This window comes from Rhinoderma darwinii, chromosome 1 (assembly GCF_050947455.1).
Source record: "Rhinoderma darwinii isolate aRhiDar2 chromosome 1, aRhiDar2.hap1, whole genome shotgun sequence".
NCBI classification, from domain to species: Eukaryota; Metazoa; Chordata; class Amphibia; order Anura; family Rhinodermatidae; genus Rhinoderma; species Rhinoderma darwinii.
In genome coordinates this window covers 606,422,443-606,429,964 of record NC_134687.1, presented here as the reverse complement: position 1 = coordinate 606,429,964, position 7,522 = coordinate 606,422,443, and positions in this window count along the sequence as shown.

Genomic DNA, 7,522 nt, shown 5'->3' with positions numbered 1-7,522 from the left:
AAGCGTAATCCCCGACCCTGTGGCCAGGGATTCCTCTCCAGGAGAAGTCAGTGACTACTCTGTCCATATATGGACATTGAAGTCAGTGACTTCTCCTGGAAGGGAGGGAAGGGTGCAACCTACAGGGGGCTGTGTGGCATTACCTACAGGGGACTTGGTGGCATTACATACAGGGAGCTGGGTGGCATTACATACATGGGGCTGGGTGGCATTACCTGCATAAGGCTGGGTGGCATTACCTGCAGGGGGCTGGGTGGCATTACATACAGGGGGCTTGGTGGCATTACCTGCCGGGTGCTTGGTGGCATTACCTGCAGAGGGCTGTTTAGCATCACATACAGGGGGCTGGGTGGCATTACCTGCCGGGGGATGGGTGGCATTACCTGCAGAGGGCTGGGTGGCATTACCTGCAGAGGGCTGGCTGGCATTACCAGCAGAGGGCTGGGTGGCATTACATACAGGGCGCTGGGTGGCATTACCTACTAGGGGTGCTGGGTGGCATTACCTACCAGGGGGGCTGTGGCATTATCTACAGAGGGCTGTGTGTGGCAACAAATTTAAATGAAATTCATCCGATTTTAAAATGGACAGGGAAAAAAACGGATGCAAAACGGGTCAAAATCGGCCGTTAAAAACGGCAGTTTTTATCGGCCGACACTCAGACCCTATCGTATGAATGAGGCAGTCCATACCTCCCAACCGTCCTGGATCCGGCCCCGAGAAACCTGTCCGTCAAAAAATGGGACTTGCCCTATTTTCGGCCGTTTACCCGGCCGCCTGGCTCCCATAGAAGTCTGTGGGGCCGGGTAATACATGGCCATCACCGGATGTGTCCCGAGTGACGGCCGTGTCTTCAGTCGCTCGCGCTCTCTCTCCTCCTCCTCCTCACAGTGCAGAGTTCATGTGAGGAGGAGGGCCTTTTTTTGCTCGCTGTAGGCCGGGGATTGGGGATTCCGCTACAGGAGAAGTGAGTGACTACACAGTCCATATGTGGACACAGCAACGTCACTCACTTCTGAAGCGGAATCCCCGACCCTGTGGCTGGGGATTCCGCTACAGCAGAAGTGAATGACCACACTGTCCATATATTGGCACAGTGACGTCACTCACTTCTGTGGCCAGGGATTCCTCTCCAGGAGAAGTCAGTGACTACACTGTCCATATATGGACTTTGAAGTCAGTGACTTCTCCTGGAAGGGGGGGATGGGTGCAACCTACAAGGGGCTGTGTGGCATTACCTACAGGGGGCAGGGTGGCATTACCTGCAGGGGACTGGGTGGCATTACCTGCAGGGGACTGGGTGGCATTACCTACAGGGGGCTGGGTGGCATTACCTGCAGGGTGCTGGGTGGCATTACCTGCAGGAGGCTGGGTGGCATTACCTGCAGGGGGCTGGGTGGCATTACCTACAGGGGGCTGGGTGGCATTACCTACAGGGGGCTGTGTGACATTACCTACCAGGGGGGCTGTGGCATTATCTACAGAGGGCTGTGTGTGGCAACAAATATAAATGAAATTCATCCGATTTTAAAACGGACAGGGAAAAAAACGGATGCAAAATGGGTCAAAATCGTCCGTTAAAAACGGCAACACGGCCTGGAACAGAATCGGAACGGATGCAAAACGGCCGTTTTTATCGGCCGACACTCGGACCCTGTCGTGTGAATAAAGCCTACCTGTGGCACCTACAGGGGGACTGTGTGTGGAGCTATCTACAGGGGTGCTGTGTGTGGCGCTATCTACAGGGGTGCTGTGTGTGGCGCTATCTACAGGGGTGCTGTGTGTGGCGCTTTCTACAGGGGTGCTGTGTGTGACGCTATCTACAGGGGGCTGTGTGTGGCGCTATGTACAGGGGGCTGTGTGGAGCTATTTACAGGGGGCTGTGTGTAGCTATCTACAGGGGGCTGTGTGTGGCACTATCTACAGGGGGCTGTATCTGACGCTATGTACAGGGGGGCTGTATCTGGCGCTATGTACAGGGGGGCTGTGTCTGGCGCTATCTACAGGGGTTCTGTGTGTGGCCCTATGTACAGGGGGCTGTGTGCGGCGATATGTACAGGGGGCTGTGTGTGGAGCTATCTACAGGGGGGCTGTGTGTGGTGCTATCTACAGGGGGGCTGTGTGTGGTGCTATCTACAGGGGGGCTGTGTGTGGAGCTATCTACAGGGGGGCTGTGTGGAGCTATCTACAGGGGGCTGTATCTGACGCTATGTACAGGGGGCTGTGTGGGGAGCTATCTACAGGGGGCTGTGTGTGGCGCTATCTACAGGGGTCTGTGTGTGGCGCTATCTACAGGGGGCCTGTGTGTGGCGCTATCTACAGGGGGCCTGTGTGTGGCGCTATCTACAGGGGGCCTGTGTGTGGCGCTATCTACAGGGGGCCTGTGTGTGGCGCTATCTACAGGGGGCCTGTGTGTGACGCTATCTACAGGGGGCCTGTGTCTGCCGCTATCTACAAGTGGCCTGTGTCTGCTGCTATCTATAGGAGGCCTGTGTCTGGCGCTATCTACAGGGAGACTGTGTCTGGCGCTATCTACAGGGGGGCTGTGTGTGTAGATATGCACAGGGGGGCTGTGTGTGTAGATATGTACAGGGGGCTGTGGGTGGCGCTATCTACAGGGGGACTGTGTGTGGTGCTATCTACAGGGGGCTGTATCTGACGCTATGTACAGGGGGGCTGTATCTGATGCTATGTACAGGGGGCTGTGTGTGGCGCTATCTACAGGGGGCCTGTGTGTGGCGCTAGCTACAGGGGGCCTGTGTGTGGCGCTATCTACAGGGGGCCTGTGTGTGTCGCTATCTACAGGGGGCCTGTGTGTGGCGCTATCTACAGGGGGCCTGTGTCTGGCGCTATCTACAGGGGGCTGTGTGTGTAGATATGTACAGGGGGCTGTGTGTGTAGATATGTACAGGGGGGCTGTGGGTGGCGCTATCTACAGGGGGACTGTGTGTGGTGCTATCCACAGGGGGGCTGTGTGTGGAGCTATCTACAGGGGGCTGTATCTGACGCTATGTACAGGGGGCTGTGTGTGGAGCTATCTACAGGGGGCTGTGTGTGGCGCTATCTAAAGGGGGCTGTGTGTGCCGCTATCTACAGGGGGCCTGTGTGTGGCGCTATCTACAGGGGGCCTGTGTGTGGCGCTATCTACAGGGGTCCTGTGTCTGGCGCTATCTACAGGGGGCCTGTGTCTGGCGCTATCTACAGGGGGGCTGTGTGTGTAGATATGTACAGGGGGGCTGTGTGTATAGATATGTTCAGGGAGGCTGTGTCTGTCGCTATCTACAGGGTGCTGTCTTTCGCTATCTACAGGGGGGCTGTATCTGGAGCTATCTACAAGGGGGCTGTGTGTGGAGCTATCTACAGGGGGGCTGTGTCTAGCACTATGTACAGGGGGGCTGTGTGTGGAGCTATCTACAGGAGGGCTGTATCTGGAGCGATCTACAGGGGGGGCTGTGGTGGATGATTTTTCCATTGACCGGTAGCAGAGTTACACAACTGGAAAAAAAAAAAATCCCCATCATGTAAGGCCTCATGCACACGAACGTATTTTTTTTCCTCCCGTAAATACTGGCGTAAATACGGGTCCTTGGTCACACGTATTCGACCCGTATTGCACCAGTATTTACGGACCCGTGCCTATTTTGGCTTTCAGGACACAGACGATTTTTTTAAATCTGACATATTTTTTACCTATCCAAGCGATTCTGAGATTGTTTTCGCCTGACATATTGTACTTTATGTTAGTGAATACAAATTCCGCTGTTTGGAGGAAGGGAGCGGCATTTGGAGCGCAGATTTTGCTTGGCAGTTGTTCTGTTTGGAGTTTTACTGGTATTTCAGTTTATAATGTGGAGCTGTGTGAGGGCTTATTTGTTGCGGGATAATCTGTATTTTCATTGCTACCATTTTGGGGTGCACGCAATTCTTGATCACTTTTTCTTAAATTTTTTGGCAAGCAGGGCGACCAAAAACCAGCAATTCTGACGATGTTTTTAAATTGTTTTTAGGGCTCGTCCACGAGTAACGGAATTGCTGCGTTTTTTCCGGCCGGAATTTCAGCTGGAAAAAACACAGCAGAATACAGTAGCAGCATAGTGGGTGAGATTTAACAAATGTCATCCACACGCTGCGTAAGATTTCCGAGCCGAAACTGACCTGCGGTGCGTTTTAGTCGAACCACAGCATGTCAATTCCTGCTACGGAATGTGTGCAGAATTGCTGCGTTTTTCAGAGGCGATGTCTTTATCTCCTAACATTGGGAAAAACGCAGCAATTTCCGCACCATTTTCTGCCGCAAAAACCGCAGGAAATGGTGTGTTTTTGCCGCAGCTGAAAGCTTTTGACTTTCAACGGAATTGCTGCAGAAAATCTCTGCAGCAATTCCGTTGTGTGTGGACAAGCTCTTACAGTGTTCACTGTGCGCTATAAATGAAATTTTATTTTATACGATTACTATGATACCATATAGTATATAGGTTTTTTATGTTTTGCAGTGCTTGCACAATAAAACCACTTTTTTAAAAAAAACAAAAAAAAAAACGAATAAATATTTTTTGTGTCACCATATTCTGAGAGCCATAACTTTTTTATTTTTCATTTAAAAAAGCTGTGTAAGGCCTCATGCACTCGCAATCAAAGGCTGCAGCGGTCACATGGACTGCCGCGTCATCCAGGGATGTCGGGCTGGATGTCGAAAGAGGGACGCGTCACCAAGACAACGGCCGGGTAAGTATGAATTTCTTTTACTTTTACTGCGGAAAGCGCTGCCCCTTCTCTCTATCCTGCACTGATAGAGAGAAGGGCTGCCGATTAGTGCAGTGCAATTTTGCAGCGAAAATGTGCCCGTAAATACGGGTGGAATACTTGTGACACCGGACCCGTGTTTACGGGCATGTGTCCGTAAATACTGCTGCAATACGGGTCGAATACGTGTGAACAAGGACCCGTATTTACGGGAGGACAAAAATACGTTTGTGTGCATGAGGCCTAAGGAATTGTTTTTTTTGTGGAACGGGTTGTAGTTTTTATTACCGTATATATCGGCGTACAAGACGACTTTTTACACCCTTAAAAAAATGTCAAAAGTGTGGGGTCGTCTTATATGCCGGATATTGTCTACATTAGGGATGCACGTTGCAGCCGCACAGCTCAGTATAGTAACACATGAATGTATGGGAGCGCGGCTGCGGCTTTGTAATTCAGCCACAGCCCCGCTCCTGAGTCATGATAAGTTCGCGGGGTCAGGATGATGCAATGCGGCCAGCGCTGCACTAATGAGCAGCGGCACTGGAGACAGAACATGGCGGGCGCGCTACAAAACACCCCCATGTTCTGTCTTCAGTGCCTGAACTGCCGCTCATTAGTGCAGCGCCGGCCGCATTACCTCATGCTGACCGCGCGCGCACTTCCTGTCAAGAGCGGGGCAATGGCTGTATTACACAGCCGCAGCCCCGCTCTATAACGGCGGAGATCAGAGAAACCTCTCATCTCCGCCGTTATTCCCCTGAATGCTGCGATCACAGCTGACTGCAGCATTCAGGGGAAAGTGAGAAGGGGGGATGCCCCTGGATCGCGTCACAGGGAATTCCTGTGACGCGATCGAGGGCCATACCATATATGGGCAGACAGCCCAGGGTCTATTGACGGACCCCAGGGCTGTCTTACCATATTTCATGTTGTTAGGACATACCCAAGTATGTCCTAACAACTGCCTGTGTATTATCCGTCCACAGGTTAATGTACTGGCACATATCTGATATATGTCAGTACATTAAAGTTTAAAAATAAAGTAAAAACAAAGTATTGTTACATTTTAAAAAAAATACACCTTCACCTTTTTTACAATAAACATTAAAATAAGTCTCAATACATAAAATACACACACATTCAGTAATGGCGCGCACAACAATGTTTTTGCATCATTTATGATGTGTACGCTGTAAAAAAATGAAATAAACACGGCTTTCATTCACTTATTAATGTGAGGCGCGAGGTGCGATGAATTTACCCTCCATGTTCCTCACATTAATAGTAATTAACCCCTTCATGTACCTCGCACATTAACCCATTATGACTGAGAAACATGATGGGATTAATTACTATTAATGTGAGGCGCGTTCAAAATTCATCACACGTCGCGCCTCACCTCAGAAAACGGAAGAATTTCTTTTTTATTACTGTTGGCAAAAGTATCGAAATTGGTATCAAAATCGCAATACTAAACGAAGTATCGGTATCGAAGTCCAAATTCTGGTATCGTGACATCCCTAGTCTACATATTGTCTACACACAGGTTGTGTGTTACCTTGTGAGCCTGCAGTCCGGTACACAGGCTCCCGGGATGCACGGAATCCGCCACGGATCTGAGGGAAGCCGGTATTAGCCGCCAGGGAACATCTCTGTAAGATCCTCTGGCCCGCCCTTTCCTCTCATTCCCTGCCTCTCAGATCTCGCGTGATGAAGCAGCCTATCTGCGCATGCGCGAGTTCAAAGAGACAGAGAGTCCTGGGTCCTGCCGCCGATGGCCATAGTGAAGCGCTCCTGCACGAAATGGTGAGTATATCTTAAATTCTATATTTTAAGGGTAAAAGTTGGGGGTCGTCTTATACGCCCAGTCGTCTTATACGCCGACATATACGGTAGTATTATTTTGGGGTACATGCAAATTTTTGATCACTTTTTATTCCTTTTTTTGGCACGCAAGGTGACCAAAAACCAGCTATTCTGACTTTTTTTTACAGTGTTCACTGTGGGCTATAAATGAAATTTTTGCTTTATTCTGCAGGTCAATACGATTGCGGTAATACCATATGTATATAGTTTTTTTATGTTTTGCAGCATTTACTCAATAAAACCATTTTTATTTTTAAAAAAATAAACAAAATTTGTGTCACCATATTCTGAGACATAACTTTTTTATTTTAGTTAAAAAAGCTGTTTAAGAGCGTGTTTATTGCGGGACAGGTTGTATTTTGTATTGTTTTTATTAGTACTATTTTGGGGTACATGCAAAGTTTTGATGACTTTTTATTTTATATTTTGGGAGAAGTGGTGACCAAAAAATAGCGATTCTGGCATTGTTTTTTCTTAACAATTTTTGCGGTGTTCACCGTGCGGGAAAAATAACATTATACTTTTATCGTTTGGGTCGTTACGAACGCGGTGATACCAAATATGTGTACTTTTTTTTTGAACGTTTCCATTTTTTTTGCTATAATAAAGGACTTATTATAGGAAAAAAGCCATTTTTGTTTTTTTAATTTCTAACTTTTATTTTTACACTTTTAAAAAACATTTTTATTAACTTTTTTTTTTCTCCCAGTAGGGACTTGAAGATCTGCAGCACTGATCGCTTCTATAATACATTATACTACATACATAGTGTAATGTATTATACCGGTCAGTGTGACGTGACAGTCACAATGACAGGAAGTGTAGGAGGACCAGCCATCTGCAGCCCCCGCGCCAATGTGCTACAAAACTTTTAAATGCGGCGATCGTAATCGCCCACTGCATTTAAGGG